Below are 22,289 nucleotides of genomic sequence, written 5' to 3' on the forward strand. Positions count from 1 at the left end.
GAGTGCTGAGGCTCAGACGGAGCTGCTCTGGCACAGTGTGCCAATTGCACAGAGCCTTGAATGCTGTCGTCACCAGGCACACCAACACGGTTTCAGGATGGATGGAGGCAGTGCACACACATCACCCGCTTCTAGCGGCAAGTGCACAATATAGAAGCCACCAACACAATGGTAGAGATTTAAGCATGTGATTAAATCCACAGGCGTGCACACACAGGAAGACCTTCCTTTCCTTGCTGAGTGCCTGGAGGGGTTTTATTGGAGGTGGGCTCCAGAGGATTCTGCCCATTCCTAACTATCTCACAGGCTCTATTTTCACCAAAATGAGTGAGCTTTGTTGGTTATTTGGAGGCATTTTCAGTGTGTGAGCATGTGCAATACATGAAATGCAAGACCACTTTCTCTGTTCAGCAGGGAAAAGACAAGAAGATGCGTTGTTCAGGCCCCAAGCCACATCTCTTTCATAGAGCACTGGGGGAAGGAAGCATCAGCTTTTAACAGGACGAACATCCCAATAGCCTAATTCATTATTTAGGTTGCATATGCATATTCTGCTCTTTACTTCTTCACATTATCTGTTTCCCCCCTGCCCAATAGCCAATTCTATGTCCCTGAACAGCCTGGCTCACTTAAATGACTTTTATTTGCTTGCCTTTCCTCTTGGTTTGTGTGTGTTTGTGTGTGGGGGGGGGAGAGGGAGAGAGAGATGATGATGCATGGTTTATTACTTCAAAACGACTAATCCCCTAAAGAGCTCACCACTATCGGTTCCGACATTGTGAACAAGGCTTTCTACCCTTGCTTTCAGTCTGTCTCCCCCTAGTCTGTGTTATCAGCTGCATGCTTTCCTCAGAACATTTACAGTAGCCTTCCGAGTGCTGTAGGGGCCATCTGGTTCATTTCATTCGGATATTATTGTTATGAGAGAGCTGATTTTTTAATGTTAGTCACTACAGCCCCCTCTGGCTGGGGCCTGGGCGCTTGCTTAAAGTATTTATTTGAGAGAGGTTTCACTTCCCATGGATTACACATGTATTTCTTTTGTTCTATGGTCAAGCAGGTTTTTCTGAAACAAATTAAAAACCTGCCATCCAGTTTACCTGAGGTGAAAATGGGATGAGGGTACACACTACCTGGAGAGAGCCTTCTTTCAAACCACTTCCCATTCTGTTGATAAAAACAGTTGTCCTCCTGCTGCTGCTTCTCACCAAACAAAGCCATGGGTTAAAGTGGGAGAGTTGCAACTCCCTGCATGTGATTTTACATTGTTTCTTCAGCCCGGGGAATGTCACAAATAAACTAAAATTGTGCCATCAAGTTGGTGTTGACTCCTGGCACCCACAGAGCCCTGTGGTTGTCTTTGGTAGAATACAAGAGGGCTTTACCATTGCCATCTCCCACGGAGTATGAGATGATGCCTTTCAGCATCATCTCCGCTGCCCAATATAGGTGTTTCCCATAGTCTGGGAAACACACCATCGGGGATTTGAACCAGCAACCTCTGGCTTGCTAGTCAGGTAATTTCCTTGCTGCGCCATTAGGTGGCAAAGGTAATGTTATAAGAGCCTAGCCTAATTATTATCACCTTTCTACCTCCCCTTGCTTCCACCATGAAACTCAAGGTGGCATACATGGGGTTCCCAAGCAGCCTCCCATCCTGGTACTGGCCAGCCCGATCCAGCTTAGCTTTAGCAGAGCAGCTGCATTGTGTGCCTTTGGTGATGCAGGGTCAGTAGAACTCTAGTTTTGTTTTTTCAGTCCCATATAAAGAAATATGAACTTGTAGTCGGAGTATAAACAATAATCTTTGCCCTGCAAGCCCAGGAATCACTGATGCCTAGTATTGGGGTGCATGTGGGTGTTTTATTTGGTAGGTTTAGTATTTGCTTTAATGTTTATGTCTGAATGTTTATAGAAGTGGGGAGGATGGTTTGCTATAGGAGTGCATGAAGAAGAGAGTCTTTAATAGCACTGGAGCTGGCCATATTGGATGTTACAGAGAGTCTTTTGGCTCATTGAGCTGGATAGTCCTATAGGAAAAGAAGCCCATTACAATTAGACCTGCTACTAAGATTGAAAAGTTAAATATATAGATGTGTCCTTGCTAATTCTGTTTAAATTGGCAGCCAGCTTAGCAGCTACTGTAAAGGTTTTTGTTTCCTGCACACTCATAAAACTAGCAGATCAAGAGGTTCCCACAAACACTCATCACAGAACTCTTCTGTAATACAAAGGGACGAAAAAGAAATACTGAGCACATGGACACAAAATCTTGTAGATAGCCCTGCTGGAAACCCTTTAAATACTGGCAGTTTGCCAAGAACAAGATCTTGCCACAGATTTTGTGTCCCAGTGGTGATATGTGCACACATGTGTGCATCCAGTCACATCAATTAGTCTAGGGGTTCCCAACCTTTTTAAAATAAGTGTACCCCTTCTGCTACAAACCTTCAGCTCAGGTACTCCATAGAGATTGTGTATGTGTGTGTGTGTGTACGCACAGATACAGTCACTTAAATGTTACAGTTATGAGGCAGGCTACTGCCGTCACTGGCTTATATCCAGACTAACTCATGAATACTCCCACTGGAGTATGTATGTATGTATGTATGTATGTATTCGATTTCTATACCGCCCTTCCAAAAATGGCTGAGGGCGGTTTACACGGAGAAATAACAAACGAATAAGATTTTTCAATCAATCAATCAATCAAAAATTTATCAATCAATCAATCAATCAATCAATCATCTCATTATGAAATCACTTTATCACATTATTTTAATCATATTATCACATAAGGGGCTTCTACTCAAGAAAGACTTTGGTTCATGTCTATTCATACAGGCCTACTGCTAAGTTATTTTAAAAATTGTTTTACAGGCATTGCAGCTGGAAAGAAAAGGGAGGTTTGGTAGGCTATGGGTCATTTATGCAAATTAGGTGCCATAGTTAGAATGTTTTCTGACGGGAATACAGACTGGGGCTTTTTCCTCCCTAAGTCTCTGCTCTTATGACTGGTGAAGTCACCTAATCCATTTTTGCAAATGATTCAACAGTTAGCAATTCATAATTTTTGAAAACAAGGCAATAGTAATAGTAAGCAATAGCAAAAAAAGAGTTTGAGGAACATTTAACTAAAAGCATCAATGGGAATAACAAAAATTTATTTAAATACATCAGAAGCAGGAAACCTGCCAGGGAGGTGGTTGGACATGTATTTAAGACAATGAGGGAGTGAAAGGGATTATTAAGGAGGATATGGAGATTGCAGAGACACTAAATGAATTATTTGCATCTGTTTTCACGGCAGAGGATACTGAGATTATATCTGTGCCTGAACTGAGCTTCTTGATAGACCTCTCCTCAGTGAAGTTGTCCAAACCCCTCTTAAAGCCATTCAAGTTGCTGGCTATCACCACAGCTTGTGGCAGTGAATTCCACAAGTTGATTATGTGTTGTGTGAAAAAGTACTTCTTTTTGTTGGTCCTATATTTCCCTAAAAATAATTGTGATGTGCTTTTCACAGTTGTGAGGAGGAACAATTATACATGTACGCTCTCCAGTTTGACATCATAGCATGCTCCACCATGATTAGGTTTCTATCCAAACAGGGGATATAATGTCTGGGGTGCTTTTATATTGCCACGTACAAAACAACTGTACTGCTGTCATTTTGTCTGACCTGGCCAAATTTCCATCATCCTTGGCAAAAGCCTTCCAAATGTTTTGAAAATCTAGCATTGGGACCAAACTACATGTGACCGTAAACACATCTTTTAAATGCTCCTCTCCTTTTGTTTTCAACCCCAAAGAAGCCACAGAAATTGGGGGCTGTATTGTGCACATCCTTCACCCCAGCCTTGCTATTTTCCTGCCAAACCAGACATGGTGGGGGTGAGTGTATAAAAATGGTACAATCCAAGAAAAGTGTAACCGTTTGAATGTGCTCACTGACTCTCATCTGATGCTCCCAATTGACTCTCAGATGCACTTGGTTAATGTTCCTGATAACATTCATTCATTCATTCATTCATTTACTTACTTACTTACTTATTTATTAAATTTATACCCTCCCCAAACTTACGTCTCTGGGCGGCTAACAACAATTTGTTGTTAGTACAAGCACAAAAATGCTTGTACTGCTCCCTTCTTTATATCTATATCTATATCTATATCTATATCTATATCTATATCTATATCTATATCTATATCTATATCTATATCTATATCTATATCTATATCTATCCCTTCTATGGCCAGGTTCAGACGTACAGGATAACTGCAGTTAATTGTGGACAGGGTTACAATTCCTAATGTCAATTCGCGCTGCAGACATTCAACAGATCACGGCCAACCAAACTGGAGTTTCAGGAAAGGGGAGCCCCTCCCTGCCACTCAGCCTCCCAGCCCAATCCCAGCCAGCTGTGCAGCCAGACAGTGGGCAAAATGTCACTGTGTCAGTGGGGCAGCCACAGTTGGCTATGATTTTGGAGGGGTGTGCTAAGCGCAACTGTGCATTTTTGGAGTGCTCCACCCACCCATCCTCCACAGGCTTTTTGAGCCCTTTAAGTGCCATGCAATGCCAGCGCTGCTTCTGCCAGCCATGGCACTGCCCCCCTGCCCAGTAGCCACACACACTGAAAGGACCATGCAAATTTGAATTCCGGAGGGAGGGGTGAGGGCCTGGGTGGGGAGTGGAGTCCCACTTTTAGTGAGGGAGAAGAGGGGAAAACTCATCTTTACTATAATGGGATATGCAGATGGGGGAGGGCAAAGGATGCTGGGGGTCTGTCCTACCATGACTTGGGAAGATGTCGTGAGGGGTGACACTGCCAGAGCAGTCCATCCAGATCTAGCACAAACCTGCTGCAAGCAGCCTTCTGCACAGTGGGCTATCACTCTCATGAGAGGGCCAGTCCACTGGGGATATGTTGTGCCTGCCCAGTAGGGATGTGCACAAAACTGGGTTGTCTGGTTCGAATCTGAACCAGACTCAAACCGGACCAGGTATGTTCAGTTTTGGCACCCCATGAACACCCCCTCCCTCAGGTCGGGAGGTTCGTGATTAAATTTTTTTAAAAAAAAGCTTTTAAGAACTAAATTTTTCTTACTGCCACTCAGCTTAGATTTGGCCGTGTGTGTGTGTGTGTGTGTCCAGAAGTCCCCCTCCTCCCTGCTGGCCTCCATTTATTCCCAAATTGCCTGATTTGAGTGGTCTTTGGCATGTTCTGGGCCTGTCCTCCATTATGGCAGCCATTTTGGAGGCCACCGCACATGCCCAATAGGCCTCTGCATGGCCCGGGTGACCTGCCCACACAGAGGCCGATTGAGCATGTGTGGTGGCCTCCAAAATGGTGGCCTCCAAAATGGTCACCGCAACAGAGGGCAGGTCCGAAACAGGCCAAAGACTGCCTGAACCGAGTGATTTGGTCATAAATGGAGGCTGGTGTATGTGTGTGTGTTTGTGGTCCAGTTCTATATCGAACCATCGAACCAAACCAGCTCGGTGTCGAACCTGTTTGACATTGAACCTGCTTTCACATCCCTGCTGCCAAAGTGCTATCCCCACCCGCAGACTGTGAGCTCATGAGCTGAGCCATCCACTTAACCACCAATGAATCCAAGAGGGCCCCACCATCATGGGCCCCCCAACTTTCTCTGTTAAAAAATAGGGGGGGGGAAATCTCCACTACCTCCCTCTCCCCAAATCCCTCTGAAGCCTTGCACGCACCTCCCAGAGGACATCTTCACACCCCATGTGCCATAGCCTGGCTGCATGCATGGCCAGGGAGTGGGCTAATGGGACCTCACATTTATACAAATTTTAAAATCCTGGGACCGCTCCATCTGTGTGCTGTGGGCAGCAGGGCACGAAGTGGACATGGGGAATCACAGGAGAAGGCACTTTCCTCTGCTCCCCTGACCCTGGGGCAGCTGGGTTGACTGCAGGGGCTGCAGACGAGGGCGCACCTGTGCACGGGTGCACCCGACATGGCAGAGGGCTTCTTTCCGCAGCAGCTTGGCTGTCATCCCTGGGACCTGGAAAACAGAGACCCCTGCCCACTGCTTCCCAATGCACGGCAGCACAGCACTGCTCTAATTAGAGCACTCATGGCCTGACACTCTTGTAAGCAGGCGTAGTCCGCTTGGGTTATAGCATAGGAAGAATCTTTCCAAAAATCTGGATCGCTCCTGATCCTGCTGGCCCTGCTCAGGAGTAAGCCTGGCTTGTAACCCCCCCCTCACCCCTGGAGAAGTGACTGGGCCCCACTTCCCCACCCTTTCTTTGTGAAAAATAGAACAGATCACCCTGAACCTCTCCACCCTCACCTTCTTCCCCTGCACAGACTTTAGCACACCCAGGGGACATCTAGACACCCCATGTGTCATTGCCCATGTGTCATTGCCTATGTGCGCATGCACATTGTGGAGGGGGAAACCCATTCAAGATTTCCTGGGTCCTGCTCTGGTGTCAAGCTACATGCAGATCTCCCAGCACTGGGATTCCCGGGAGAAAGAGAGGCACCCATTCTCCGGCCACTCCAAGACAGGGCAGCCGTTCTTAGGTGCTGGCCGGGGGCACGGTCTTGCAGGGGCCTTTCTGCAGTCCTCAAGACAAGGAGAGCAATCTCTGGGGTAGCCCTCCCCAAGGGAGCCAGGTTGCATGCACATGGCAACCTGGCTCTTTTCAGAGCCTCCATTGCGTGACACTCTTGTGAGGGAAGGGTTGTTGGGAAAAGAGGACGCATTGTCCTCTTGAGTCAGTTATGATTTGTCTGGGCATTAATTTCTCCCTCCTCCACAATGGTCCTTCTCATGAGTTGTTTGGGGGGTGTCTCCATGGCCTTTCCATCTCATGCCTGGCTAGTGAGCCCTGGGTCAGGTGGCTAGATCCTTGAAACAGGATCTCTGTTTACCCAAGACTGACTCTTGTGAGCGGCCCTGCTCATAAGTAAGCCTGTGGGGCATGCAGCTCCAAAAAGGGGAAGGGGCTGGCTGCCCCATCTCCAACCTATATGTGAAGAAGTAGAGCTTTGCTGCTCCTGAATCCCTGCTTGTGGCAGCCCCTCAAGTTGGATAGAAGCACCCTTCCCCCAGAATATTTGTTCCCCAGCTAGAGAGGAGATGCCCTGTGCATGCTGGCTTTACCTGCCATGAGGGGGGCATTTTCCAGGGCATACCCACTTGCATGGAATGTGTGGGCACAAGCGTCAGGTGTGGACCTTGAAACCCTTCCAAGATCTAGGACTGGGTGCGGTGTGGCACTGTATGCAGATCTCCCAGTGCAAGGATTTCCAGGAGAAGAGATCCCCTGTTTCCAGATGCCCCAAGATGGTGGGCTCACCCTGTGGGGCGGCGGACGGTGGCGTACACCCACACATGGGCATGGGGTGCAGGTTTTGACAGTGGCTTGGCAGCAGTCTCTGAGACCAGGACAGCACTTGTCCAAGTGCCAATCCATGCAGCTTTCCTGCACAGAGTATCCTCCCTCACACTCTCCTTAGTCTGTCATTCTCCTGAGAGAGCAGTCTGTGGGATAATGGGCTAAGTCTCCAGCATAAAGAGGACCATTACGTTACTATGCGAGTTGCATTGTGTAAATGTGCAATGAGTGCCCACAGATGATTCTCCTCATGAGCAAGACTTAGGGAGCAAATATCCCCACCTTGGGAAGGGGCTGGGTCCCCTTTCCCCACCCTGTCTGTGTAAAAAACAGGACTTGGCTGCTCCAGATTCCCTGATTGGGTCTGCCATTTATACTCCACCCCCAGCCATTTGCCCCCTAACCCCTTCCCCCAACATATATGTGAAAAAGTAGAACTTTGCTGCTCTGCCTTTTATACCTGACCCCAGGGATCACTCCCCCCCCCGCGCTGTGATGGGGTGCCCTATTCATGTTGCCACTCGGAGTGTTTGTGCTTGTCAACATGACTGTTGCTCTCTTCTAGGGGAGCAAAGCACTTAGTGCTCATCCTGTCATCCCATGCCCTCTCCCTACTGCTTTCCAGGTGGGGGAAAGCAAGGGGCAGAGTGGGAATCAGGGCTGTCCCTGAGCGACTGTGTGGCTTGACAGGCTAGCCAGTCTGGGATGGGGCATCGTGGCATCCCTGTAGCCTGGCAACTCCATAGCCACATAGCTGACAGAAGGGGCGTGGCTGATTTTCTGAAGGGCTTCCAGTGAGAAGTGCCAAAAGTATGGAGCAGCCATGTCGTCAGGCAGGACTGAACCACTGCCTCTATGATGGTGGTTTTAAAATCAGTGAGGAACTGCAGTTATAGCTGCATCAGCAGTTGGATGTGAGGCCTCAGTGGCAGAACCTCAGTTGTTGATGGCGAAGCTTAGAGATGATTGAAGGTACCAACTGCAGTTTGGTGAAGCAAAATGGAATTAGCTTTTGGCCCGGAATCGTGGTTTCACATGTTCGGGTGAACTGCAGTTACAACCTCGGCGAGCTATAACTGTGGTTATCCGGTATGTCTGAACCTGGCCTAGAGGTGCCCAGTACAACCACTTTACATCAACAAGAGAGCAGAATCCTCAGATATTTTGAATCATCTGCAAGACCAGGAGAGACAATAACCATCATGTACCTGTGAGAAAGGGCTTGTGTGGCGGAATCCCTGAATTAGTCAAACTGAACAAATGATCAAATGCACATGACTCTCTGTATAGAAAATACAAAAAGAGCTTGTGTAATCTTACTTCAACTTGTTCTAAGCTTGAGTGCAGCAGAGGACTATGAGCGTCTCTCAGTTACAATTTCTGGGCTTCTCCCCATCCCAATTTCTGATACAGTTATTTCTTCTTCTTCTTCTTCTTCTTCTTCTTCTTCTTCTTCTTCTTCTTCTTCTTCTTCTTCTTCTTCTTCTTCTTCTTCTTCTTCTTCTTCTTCTTCACCTTGTTGCAGGTAACACCCACATGTTTCCTTTTACTACTCTTATGATATAGAGGGAGATAATTTTGGAGGCTTATGCTGCTCTGTATAATCTCCACATGTCATCATCACTACAAAGCCACAACAATAGGAAAACAGAGCTGTTTGCACTGCTCATATCTAACTGACATTTCCCTGCAGATTCTGTTTGCATAACCTGTGCAGACTTTTTGCACCTAGCTCACTGATGTTTTCGTCTGCTTCTCTCTCATGGTGTGGGTATACAGTTCAAAGTACAAAATTATATCCATCCTGTTCTAAAACCAGGATAGATATTTAAATATAGAGAAGGCTTCACCCTTCCAGAGGAGTGGCTGTGTTAGTCTGTTGCAGCAAAGTCAAAGAATCGAGTGGAGCCTTAAAGTCTAATATATTTATTACAGTACGAGTGTTCATGGTCTACCCACTACATCCATCAGATGTATGCAGAGCTACACTAGGTATCACAGTCTGTATCCCTGCTGACTGGGGAAAGAGAGACCTTTCAAAGTGGCGATTCTCCTTCAGTGTAGCAAGGGGAGAACAACTGACCTGTTCAAAACAGTGCCCCTTCAGGAGCTGTTCATGGTGTCTGCCTTGTTTGTGAGCCATTGGGGAACCATCTTATTCTCATCCTCTTTACTGTGCAAATTGCCTTGCAAATGTTTCCATTGAAAAGTGACTGATATGATGCTCAATGCAATGTCAGCATTGCCCATCATCAGCCAGTGCTGCTGCACACATGCCTGGCAGCCATGAGTTGGGTAGTTGCACAATGATTGAAAACTGCAGGCCTGCAGTTCTTCAGTGCTACTTCCATTGTTTCCAGTAGCATTAAAAGAAGATGGAAGTTGTGTGGCACCACTGCAGATGCATAGTTTGAACTATTTTGTACAACAGCCTGCTTGAGTAACACCATCACAGCTGCCACAAATTGGTCTTGTTGGCCAACATCCTAGTGAAGTGGCAGCATTCTGTGAAGAGTGCTGGCATTTGTGCATTGAAGACTATAAGCATTCTAATAGCTGGGGAGGGCTGTTTTCATTGATCTTCCCTGCCCCTGGAAGCACTCCCTGTGACCTGGAAGTAGATCCCTGAAGGCTGTGTGACCCTCAGGGACCCACTTCTGGGTTGCAAGGGAGATCAACAAAAATCTCCCCCTCCCCTCACATGGCACAGCCTTAGTTCAGAAGGCAGCATCGGCACATGTGAACCACTACTACTTCATTAGTTAGGATGTCAGTCAGTGTTTACAATGTTTCCCAAGGAGACATCAAGTATCTGATGAAGTGGACTGCATTCCACAAAAGTGTACAATAAAGTCTGTAAGCCTCTATAAAACTCTTTCATAATTTAGAGATGTGGCCTTAGAAGGAACAGTCTAGGTCCCAGTACACATTTGCCAAGTGGAGATGCATTTCATGAGAGAGAGGGGGAGGGGAGAGAATCTTCAAATGGGCAAATTCAATAAATCTGAGACAGAAAGATTTGATCTCTTTAACTGGAAAAAATAAGTGGCACTACAAGGTACACATCTAATATATCTCAAATAATTATTGAATGGTACAGCCCCTGATTATCCAGGACCTATTTTTCAATCCATTTTTTAACTTGAGTCAGTCCAAGGAAATGTTGGTGGTCTTGCACAAGAGTGCTCTTGCACAAATACTTAAACCAATACACATGCACTTTAGGAGCACAACTTACACTGGAAACCAAAGTCCTCAAGCTGCTGTGTGCATACTCAGGGGCAAACCAGAAATAAAAGGGGTGCAGCCTAGGTGGCCAGCCAGCTAACTGTAGTGTACACAGCAGTGTACACTAGGGCTTTTCATCAGGCTCGGACTGGCCCACAGGGCAACAGGGCATACTCCCGGTGCGCCCCACCCGCAGAGCGCCCCTGCGCCCTGCCGCACTCGGCAGCAGTGAGTACTCCCACCTTTAAGCACCCATTCTACTCAAAACCTGGCACCCTCCCCACATACATCCCACTGCCCTCTCGGTGCCCCCAGTCCAGCCCTGCTTTTCATCCTTTGCCATTATTAAGTGTAATGGGTTATTTAGAGTAGATATTTTTCTAGATAACTTTAAGCTGCTTCTTGATTACATCCTTGAAGCACTGAACCATGCTCTGTCTACTCACTCACTATCATATATTTCTGAAGAAATGATCTCTCTTACTCACTTCTTATTGCAGGCAAACAAACATGCTTCTTTTTTGCTAGCTGGATAGATAATACAACTGAAACTGAAAAACAGAGCAAAGGAAAGACCAAGGGGTTGAGTCTAACTCTAGCTTTTAATAGGAAGTTCTAATATTTAACTCTTCAGAGGTCATGTCACTACAAAGGAAGTCTCCCCCCACCAACCCCGCCAAGATAACTTGAATAATCATAAGATGATTGTTATCATGAAACATCCATCCAAATTCAGGGGAAATCTTGAGTGAGTAGACTTTTCGAGTCCTCCTACTGCTCCTTTGGAGGGAGCACTCCCACCAAATCCAGACTCAAAGCAAGAACAGCACCCAAGATTACACACATACACGCACACTAGCTGGGCTGGGCACAGAGCATCTGCACTTCCAGTTTCCCCCGTCCACTGGCCCCTGCTGTTTTCTTCCCCCACCCACCCCCTGCCCATTCTTTAAATGGACACTGTCACTGTCACACCACAAATTCAAAAAGGCTTTTATAATAAAAACCCTAGGTTAGGTGAAGCAGTACTCTAGGTGGGGTGTTGCACCCATTGGCCCCACCCTAGCTACTGGGAATATTTTCAACCCCCTTTTAACATTCTCTGGAACAAGATCAAGCTTGAAGGATTGAAGGGATACCAAGGCCTTGTTTATGGAGAACAGATGAATCATTCAAGATGAATGTTATTATTAGGCTTGAACTGCCCCTTAAAAGATTTCCCACTCAGATTTGCTGTTTTAAGGCTGTTGCTGGGCTTTCATTTATATTCTTTGCATTCTATAACTCTACATGACTATCTTAACTAAAGTCAACTGAAGACACTGGAGCAGTTCATTAGATCACTGTGTTATAGTACATTGACCCATTGTCCCATTCCCTGCTAATGTTTCTGAATGACTTAATGGACAGAATGTTTCTTTCCCCCTTCAGTTAATTGGCTGCAGAGGAAATGGATTTTCTTTCCTGCATATCCCCATAATTCATCTAGGTTAGTATGGGAGAGAAAGGGTGGGGGGAATTCACATTCCATTCTGGGGGTCAGCTCAGCACATGATATTGACGTCCTATTATCCCACAACAGCTATCTATCTTGTAACACAGAGAGAAGATAAACACGAGAGAAGACATGCAAGGACAGTCTCAGGAAATGTGATGGAAGAAGGCAAGGAGGATGCTTCTGAGATCTCTATGACCAAGTCAGCTAGAAGTGTACTGGTCACACCCAGCATCCTCAATTGTGCCTGAAAGGCTAAAGCAGAAATGAGGCAGAGTGAGATTATCTCAGGCACAGGTGTGGGAAGGGGCACAGGGAGAAGCAAATGATGGATCCCCACCACTGCAGTTGCCACCCTTCCTTACTCCACAGGGGCACACTAACTATTCATTTCCCTTTCTCTTCAGCTGGGGAGTGCCTCTTCTTCTCCCCAACTTGAGCTAGAAATACTGCGTAGGAGTGTGCAAGCTGACTCGAATTGAGTGAGGCTCGAGTTTGAGCCAGTTTGGCTCAAAGACTTGTGCTCGAACCGAACCAGCCCCATGAAGAGGGAAGCCGGTCCGAGTTTGAGTCGAGCCAAGCCCAGCTCAAAACCTGGACTTGCAACTTACTTACAAGTAAAGGGCTTTCCCACTGTAGGTACAGGTGTGTGTGTATGTGTGAGGAAAAAGTATTCTTTACTTTTAAAAACAAGTCACTGGCAGTGACGGGGGGGGGGGTTCCTCCAATCCCCTTGCTCCCAAATGACAGGCCAGTCAGGCTGCAGCCTGTTTTGGGAGTCTGCACATGTGCAGTCACCATTAGAGTGATCTCCACATGTGCAGAGAGGCCATGCTGATGCAAATGGCCTCTGCACCTGTGCAGAGGTCACTCTAATGGCGACTGTACATGCATCCTAACTCTGAAATGGGCCATAGCCTGACCGACCTGTCATTTGGGAGGACAGCGGGGCGGGGTTGGAGGAGCCCCCACTGTGGACATGGTCACCACCATACCCAACGGTGGCAGCTTGTTTTTTAAGAATACCTTTCCCTCAAACCCCACCCTCCCACACACACACTATGGAAAAGACGGATTCCCCTTTCCAGTCCTTGCTGGATTCCCCTTTACAAGTTTACCCTTCAAACTGGCTCACGAGCGGGCACAGGCAGCTTGACACTAGACTGGACCTGGCCCAGCTTGGCCGAGTCCAAGCTGCCTGGTTCGGCTTGAACCCTGTCCAGATTTGAGCCCAACTGGGAAAACTGGTTCCATTCACATCCCCACCTATACCCCTGCCCCTACTGTCTGGCTTGGTGGCAGCATAGTCTGAGAGAGCTCTTGTGTAGCTGGCACCACTGCCTCAGCTGCATGGCCTGAGAATGCTGAGCATCCACTCACCGGTGGGGTGTGTGTCATATTGTCCTTCACCTCAGGCAGCAAATTGACTTGGACCACTCCTGGGTTAAAGAAAGCTGGTACAGACTAAGGGAGTACTAAGAACGGTTACTATTGTACTATAGATAAGGGCTGCACAACTTTGTCCCTTCTGCAGATGTTGGACTACAAGTCCCATATTCCTTGACTACTGTGGCTGGGAATGATGGGAGTTGTAGTTCAAAAACAGCTGGAGGACTGATGTCGTGCAGCCCTGCTGTAGGTTATGAAATCAGCTGTTTAATAAATGTCAGATATTGTCATTTTTCCACTGCCACCAAAGGAAAAAATAAAGAACATGTAAAAACTGCTGCCTATGTAAATGGTCACAAGAAAAAATAATTTTCTAACTAGAAGTGTCCATTCCTATTTGCAGGTCTGACCAGAAAAATCATTCTCACATTCTGAACTAACAGTGTAAATGTGGAATGCACCAAGAAGTTTAACACCATTAGAATTTTTATTTTCAGTTTGTCAGAAAGTTGGTTTATGTGACATTGGCAGCATCCAGTATTTATTTGCCAGGCAAATTGGCAGCATGGAACTGCCTGTGTAAGCTTGGAAATGGAACGAAAACAACATACTGGAATGTGATGCATTAGTAAAAAATAGCTAATTGTGAAGAACTAGCTCATTTTAACCACATTTTGCAATTATAAATGTTTTCTACTCTTACACGCTCTTAAGGCTGTAAGTGGCTTCCAAATTGCTTAATGCTGTTAAAAAAATTGTTCTCACAGAGCATGGGAGAAAGAAAGGAGATTTTACAATAATGCTGCTTATTCTGCTTTAGTTTGTGGTTAGGGTGAATAGCAAAAACACACCTCTGACTACTGAATCACCTCAAACACGTTTTTTCCATTCATAGACACACTGCAGAATTGGAAAGATTTAGTTCTGAAGTTATGTTTTTGTGTGCATTTCCTAATACTTGGTTATAGAAAACATCTAAACCAGTTCTCATAGTGATAAATGTGGTGTTCAATAGCCGGAACTCTGACATCCACCTGAAAATGAGACAAAGGGGACTATTTTTGCAAGGGTGTACTATTTCTAAGTTGGAATCTAAATATAAATTGATATTGCATTTTCCCAATATACACTAGCACTTTTAGTGGGCATATGGGACATGGTCCAATTAGTGAGCTCAAGGAAGGTGCCAAAATGCCTCCCTAGCTGGTAGCATTCCTTCTCCTGCTGCTAGCCAGGTAATCCAGAAGTGTTTGGGGGAGTGTGTCCTGGGTTGCTTAGCAACCAAAACATGTCTGCCCTTTCTTTGCTTTGGTTCAGCAAAATGATAGATTAGAATTGGTCTGAAGTGATGCTGTGGAGGGACCGCTGAAGACAAGAAAAACAGCTGTTTTGTCGATTCATGTGAGGAACCCAGAGATGCTGTGAAGCATGAGAATAAGGAAACATCTTATAAAAGCACTTCTGTGGGGAATCTGTGTATGTGCAGTAATATTCTCAGAAGATCCCATGAGTACCATCAGCAGGCAACCCGGGGTGGGGGCAGACAGAGGGAATGCATAAGGAGCAGGGGCATAGCAAGGTTGAAGATGGGCACCTGCCCACCCCACGCCACCTTCTTCTTCAGAGAAGTGGCAGCAAGAGAGCAATGAGCAAGCTATCACTCATGTGGGGAGCCCCTTCTCCCTCGGGGCTCAAGGATATATGTCTCCTTTTGTTCAATTATAGCTATGCCCCTGTTGAGGTACAACTCCTCATTTATTTTGGGTGGGTGGGTGGGTGGGGAGGAAAGGCACTTTTAAAGGTAAAGGTAAAGTTGTGCTGTCGAGTCGGTGTCGACACCTGGCGGGGTTTACCATTGCCATGGGAAAATGTGTTTTGTGGACTGAGGATATGAAGGTTGTGTGAACCTCAGGGTTGAAGGGCACAGTGGGCTTCAGAGGGATTGACGAAAATTGCCCCTCATAGTACCAGTGCTGCATTAGTATAGATGCGGCCTCAGCCAACAACCACAAATATTTATATACTGCTTTTCAACAAAAGTTTCCAAAGCAGTTTACATGGAGAAAATAAGATGGCTCCCTGTCCCCAAAGGGCACACAATCGAATAAGAAACATAAGACAGACACCAGCAACAGTCACTGGGAGTACTACGCTGGGGGTGGACTACTGCTACTACAGTGGAGATCCTTGTGTACAGCCAACACGTGGCTTGTGTATCTTAAATGCTACTCCCATTCTTAAAAATACGTTTTATTGCCTTTTAATTTTCTTGTTTGAACCGAATAAAACAGCAGTACAGAACTGAAGGGGAAGTGAGGGGGTATAGAAAGGTTGCTCAGTGTTATGTCAGTGATGTTACTTGCATTTTAAATCCTGCTTGCTTTTAAGAAGCTCCCTTTGAAAATAAGTTTTTAAATCACAGGGGAATTTCAGATGTCGTTTATCTGTTGAAGGGGGCTGTTGGAATGCAGAAGTCAGCATAATAAGCAAGTCATACGTGTACGTTCTAGCACATGCAGTAGGTACTTTCTGGACTGGGAGAACCGATTTAAAAATATTGCAATGGAGTTTACATATGTTACTTCAAGTATGTTTTGGACTGCAGTCTGACACTTTGTGGATCACAAGGTCTCCAATGCAAACGGTTCTAAACTATTTCCGTTTGAAATTCTTGAAACTACCTTAAACACAGCAAGAATATACAACAAAAAGAGACCACTCTTAATCCCTGGGGGCATGCTATTGTTTTGTAGCCAAACATTCCCATCTTGATAAGATTTATCAGACATTTTAAAATTATATTATTCTTTAACATCTCTTATGTTCATATTTTAAAAAGTCACAGGAGCAGAAAGTCTGTAGTTACTGAATTCCCAACATAACACAGTTATGTGTGGAAAATTTTAACAAGTTGTTCTAGAAAGAACTAATCTGCCTAATTTCCTTTCATTATCCCCAAATTTGGATCAAATTTGGTCCAAATCGTTTAGGCAGCCACAAGTTAGTCCACTTGTGCCTCAAACATTAATGTGTCTGCCATCTTGAATTGGAGTGGATGACATGATTACAAACCATATTGTTGAGGTGTCCCTACACCTGTAACAAATTTGGTCCAAAACAGTTCCCACTTGCACCTCAAATGTTCATGCACCCACCATCTTGAACTGGGGTGGATGACATCATCACAAACCATGCTGTTGAGGTGTCCCTGTATGTAACACACTACAACTGTGCCAAATTGGTTTCAAATTGGTTAGGCAGTCCACAAATTTGCCCTCTTAAGGCTCAAACATTCACATATCCACCATCTTGGGTTGGGGTGGAGGACATCATTACAAACCTCACCATTGAGTTGTCCCTATGTGTCACTCACTACAGCTGTACCAAATTTGGTTCAAACTGGCTAGACAGTCCACAAAAGAGTCCATTTGCACCTCAAATATTTACATGCCCGTCACCTTGAATCGGGTGGATGACATCGTCACAAACTATGCCATTGAGGTGTCCCTATATATCCCTACAACTGTATCTGATTTGGTTCATATAGGTCCAGGCACTGCGAAGTCGATGGGGGTGGGTGGGTGGGAGACATACATGGAATGCCGGGTGATCTCATAAGCCTACTGGAAAGTAAATTTTAAAAGCCACATCTCCACCCCCGCTTTTTTTTTTTTTTTTTTGCTATTACAACTGAAGAGATATTATACCCTAGTGACTAACATGCACAAGGAAAAGTAAAGATATTTTGAAACTGGTCACGCTAGCTGGCCTTTTGAATATTTTAGAATAGAAATCCCAGCTGTCTTGTAACCATAGCATCACATCTGCTCAGTTAAAATATAATGTGTCTATTTATTCATAATACACTTCTAAACTATGCCTACCAGCCAGCACTGTGGCACTTAACACAGTATCAGAATGATGTGATTACATAAATAAAATAAATAATGAAGGGGAAAATGGCCTCGGACTGCATCTCCTCAGTGCAGCTCCGTAAGCACCCAAAGGTACGTCCCTCACATTAAGATCTCAAAAGCATAGCTCTTCAGCTTGTATAAACCCTTTTACATCCACAATACAGCAAAAGCAAGTATACAGATTTAAACCCACTTGGGATTCTAATATCCCTGGCCAAAGGACAGAGGAAAAATCATCTCTGGGCTAGTCAGGAACTCCTCCCAACAGCAACTCTTTTTTACCGCCAGAGATGAATTTTGGCTATGCATCCTGAAAGTTATAAACCTAGGCTCTGGCTCACTAAGGTAAGTGAGTGATCGTGCAACATTCTCCCATAGGAACAAAGATGTACAAGTTGGAGCCTGTGAGGACTTTTGAGAAAGGCTCCTCTTCCTTCTCTCCTGAAGCAACCATTGTGGAGAGGAGTGTGTTGGGGTTGGCTTCCCAACTGGTGCACTGCAGCACAGGGAGAGAGAATTCGAAGCCCTTCCCCATGGTGTATTGCCAGCCATGCACCTGAGCTGTGTAGAGGGAACATAGGAACACAGGAAGCTGCCGTACACTGAGTCAGACCACTGGTCTATCTAGCCCAGTATTGTCTACACAGACTGGCAGTGGCTTCTCCAAGGTTGCAGTTAGGGATCTCTCTCAGCCCTATCTTGGAGAAACCAGGAAGGGAACTTGAAACCTTCTGCTCTTCCCAGAGCAGCTCCCAGGGCGGCTCCATCTCCTACGGGGAATATCTTACAGTGCTCACACAGCAAGTCTCCCATTCATATGCAACCAGGGTAGACACTGCTTAACTATGGGGACAAGTCATGCTTGCTACCACAAGACCAGCTCTCCTCACTCCCCACCTTCCTGTGATGTCAGAGACAATTTCATTCTCCGCTTCCATCCCCCACCACTTGAAGGAGGAAAAAAAACAACCCCTAAGCTTTTCTCAGTCTGGACTTTTACCTCTTTTGAATGTTCTGTTCTAAGAGGCGACTTTAAGCTGAACAACCCTCCAGGACTGGCCTGGAGTCTCCAGCAGTGGCGGGCGATGCTTGGTGGGGCACGTGAGGAAGGAACTATGTTGTTAAAACCCAGGGAAATCGGCTGCTCCTAGCATCCGACTTGCTACCTGGCATCCTGACCTAGTGAGTGCCCCACACCTGCTGCTCATGCTTGGTGGCCATTTGAGGATCCAGTGTGGCATGTTTTGCTGTGCTAACCCCTCAAATGGCTGCTGTGCATGTGCATCTCCCAGCTGAGCAGCAGGGATGGGGTGCATGGCGGGCCAGGCCTCTGAGATGTCAGGTGCAGGGGAAAGGGCAAGATTTTCCTGTGTTTTAAAGCCATATTTTGCCTTCTTCACCACCACCCAGCATCAGCTGCCACTGATCTTCAGGAATCAACACCAGTCTTCAGTTAACTATTAAAATCCTGGAGATTTTAATGGCTTAATATTGTGAATAATATTGGAAAAAATATTGGGAAGAAAATCTCCATGGACAGCTTCTGTCAGAGTTGGCAGCCCTAGCTTTGTGCATGTACAGCCTTTGTGGGGAAGCCTTTGTGTCACACCCTGGGTCTTCCAGGGTGTGGAAATGGAAGACACTTTACAGCCCTGTTCAGGCAGAAAACAAGTTGTTCTAGTAAGAACTAATCAGCCTACTTTCCTTTCACTGTCTCTACAACTGGAATAAATTTGGTTCAAATCAAGGTCCACAAGTTAGATCTCTTGCACCTCAAATGTTGCTGCATCCGCCATCTTGGATCAGAGTGGATGGCATCATTACAAACTACACCACTGAGGTTTCCCTGTGTGTCACTCACTACAACTGTACCAAATTTGGTTCAAATGGGTTAGACTGTCCACAAATTAGTACACTTGTGCCTCAAAAGTATATGTGTCCACCATCTTGAACTGGGCTGGATGACATCATCACAATCTACGCTGCTGAGGTGTCCCTATGTGTCTCTACAGCTGTAGCAAATTTGGTTCAAATCGGTTAAGTGGTTCACGAGTTAGCCCACTTGCGCATCAAAAGTGTACACATCTGCCATCTTGGATGACATGGATGACATCATCACAAACTATGCCATTGAGGTGTCACTGTGTATCACTCACTGCAACTGTACCCAATTTAGAACAAATGGGTCAAGCAGTCCACAAATTAGCCAGCTTATGCCTCAGACGTTCATGCGTCCACCATCTTGGATTGTGGTGGATGACATCATAACAAACTATGCTGTTGTGGTGTCCCTATGTCCCTACAACTGTACCTTATTTGGTTCATATTGATCTAGGCATCGCCACGTAGATGGGGGGAGGGCACAGGGATGGACACACAGGGACACACACAGAAGGCCGGGTGATCTCATAAGCCTACTGGAAAGTAAGCTAAAAACAGGAATGCTGTGCTCGTGTACAGCATACATGAAAGGGTGCTCTGATGCCCTGTCCTCATGCTGACGTACTCAGAAGTCTTGCTTCTTGTTGTCCATGGTTACAGAGCTTGTCTGCAGAGACAAATGCTGTATTTGTGGAAAAAATTATTCTTGTGATTGGAATGCTGGGGTGTCCCAGGGCTCCGATCACAGGAAGACTCTCTCCATGAGTACCACATTTCTCCGGTCAGACAACACTGTGACCATGGATGGCAGTGGCAGGGGCTTCTCAGCGTGGTATCAGTGAGCTCTTGGGGATGCTGTGCATGAATACAGCATCCTCAGCTTTCATAACATTTGAACAAGGCTTGTGTCTCTCCTTGCAGGTTTAGTTGTTTTAAGTGAAGAATTATCAGGAGCCATGCAACTTTTTGATTCAGAATATAGGTGTTTCCCATAGTCTGGGAAACATACCAGCAGGGTTTCAAACCAGCAACCTGTGGCTTGCTAGTCAAGTCATTTCCCCACTGTGCCATTAGGTGGCTTCCTCTAGCTAGTATCTTGCATTAATTAAGGAACTAAGTCTTTTTTGATACACAGTATCAAAATGTTTGAGCATAAGTCTGGTTTGTAACAAGATTTCAACTGAACCAATGATAAAGTAAGGAGAGGAAAAGCAAGTACTGTACTACACTGAATCAAAGATTCTCTAATGGAGTGCACTTTCTATTCAAAATGAAACCAGACCTGTCATTATTTTAAATTACTTTCTGCATGCTCCCGTAGCAAGTATCTTCAGTTGCTCTAGTAATTGCACAGTCTGCATGCGCAGAAAAAATGACTGATTTCCCCCCTCTGAGTTTCCAAACAGGTTTTGAAGATTTGCTTTCCCCTTCATTCCGTTGCACTGTAGATGGTCTGCCTAAATTACCTGGATTAGAATGGGCATCAGAGCACTGGGCATTTTCACAGAAGAGATTACTATGTACACGCAAAGTGGTAACCTTTCTCTCTGAAACCTTTCTCTCATGGTTTGTAAAATAAGCCTGTTTCAGGATTCCAGGTGAGGCTGAAGCTCAGCCCAAGGGGAACAGAATATTGCAATTCATAATAATTTCAAACATTTCTGTGATATTTGTAGATGGAAAGTTGTAATATCTTGTAGCCATTTAAAATTCCCTGTTGACTCAGAGGAGACCTCTGTTAAAGCACATATGTGCAACAATTCATAACGCATAGGCCGGATTCAGATGTAATGGCTAACTGCAGTTAAAAGGGGCTGGGGTTTCAATTAGACACACTCCAGATCGCACCACGGACATTCACCAAACCATGGGCAGCCAAACTGCAGTTGCAGGGGAGGTGAGCCCCTCCCTGCCACTCAGCCTCTGAGGCTGATCCCAGCCAGCTACATGGCCCGACTGTGGGCAGAGCGTCACCATGCTAGTGGCCTGGCCCCGAATGTCCACGATCTTGAAGGGGCATGCTGAGCATGATTGTGCATTTTTGGAGCATTCCGCCCACTCTCGGTAGGGAAAGGGCACTGAAAGCCCTTTAAATGCTCTGCAATGCCAGCACTTCTTCTGTCAGCCATGGCACCCCTGCCCCCCAATTAGTAACACAACCCCCAAAGCATCACACAAGCATTAATTCCCCGGTGGTTTGGGGGCCTGGGGGGAGGGTAGAATTCTGCTTTCATTGCAGGAGGGGAGAGGAAAATCCACATTTGCTAGAATGGGATGTGCAGATGGGGGAGGGCAGAGGATGCTGGGGGGTCTGTCCCACCATAATCAGAGAAGATGTCACAAGGGGTGAGCCCAGAAACACAGTCCATCCAGACCTATCACAAATCCGCTGTCTGGCAGCTTGCTGCCCAGTGGCCTCACACTCTCATGAGAGGGCCAGTCTACTGGAGATGTGTAGACTGGCTTTTTCCCATAAAAAGGCAAACCCCATGCATGAATTGTGAGCTCGTGCAGACGGCCAGGCAGGGGGCTTGTTTCTGTGGCACTTTGGCTGTTCTCCTCGGGATCAGGAAATCAGTCTCTGGGACTGCTTCCCAACACACAGCAACGTGGCACAGCTCACCCATGGTCTGACACTCTTGTGAATGGGCATAGTCCATGTGGGCTTTGGTAGCCACCCTTATAGCAGAGGATGAATTGATCCCAGATCTGGAATGATTCTTATACTGCTGGCCCTGCTTATGAGCAAGCCAGGGTTGTAAAAAACCCCATCCCCCAGGGGAAGTGCCTGGGCCCCACTTCCCCACCCTTTCCTTGTAAAAAATAGAACAGATACCCCTGAAACCTCCCCACCCTTCCCCCCATGCAGATTCCAGCACACTCAGAGGCCATCTAGATGCTCCCTTTGTCTTTGCCCATGTGCGTGCGTGGAGGGGAGGGAGGGGTTGACACCAGGATGAACCTTTAAATCTATTCAAAATTCCTGGGTCCTGTT

The sequence above is a fragment of the Hemicordylus capensis genome, chromosome 1, assembly GCF_027244095.1.
Source record: "Hemicordylus capensis ecotype Gifberg chromosome 1, rHemCap1.1.pri, whole genome shotgun sequence".
Classification (NCBI taxonomy): Eukaryota; Metazoa; Chordata; class Lepidosauria; order Squamata; family Cordylidae; genus Hemicordylus; species Hemicordylus capensis.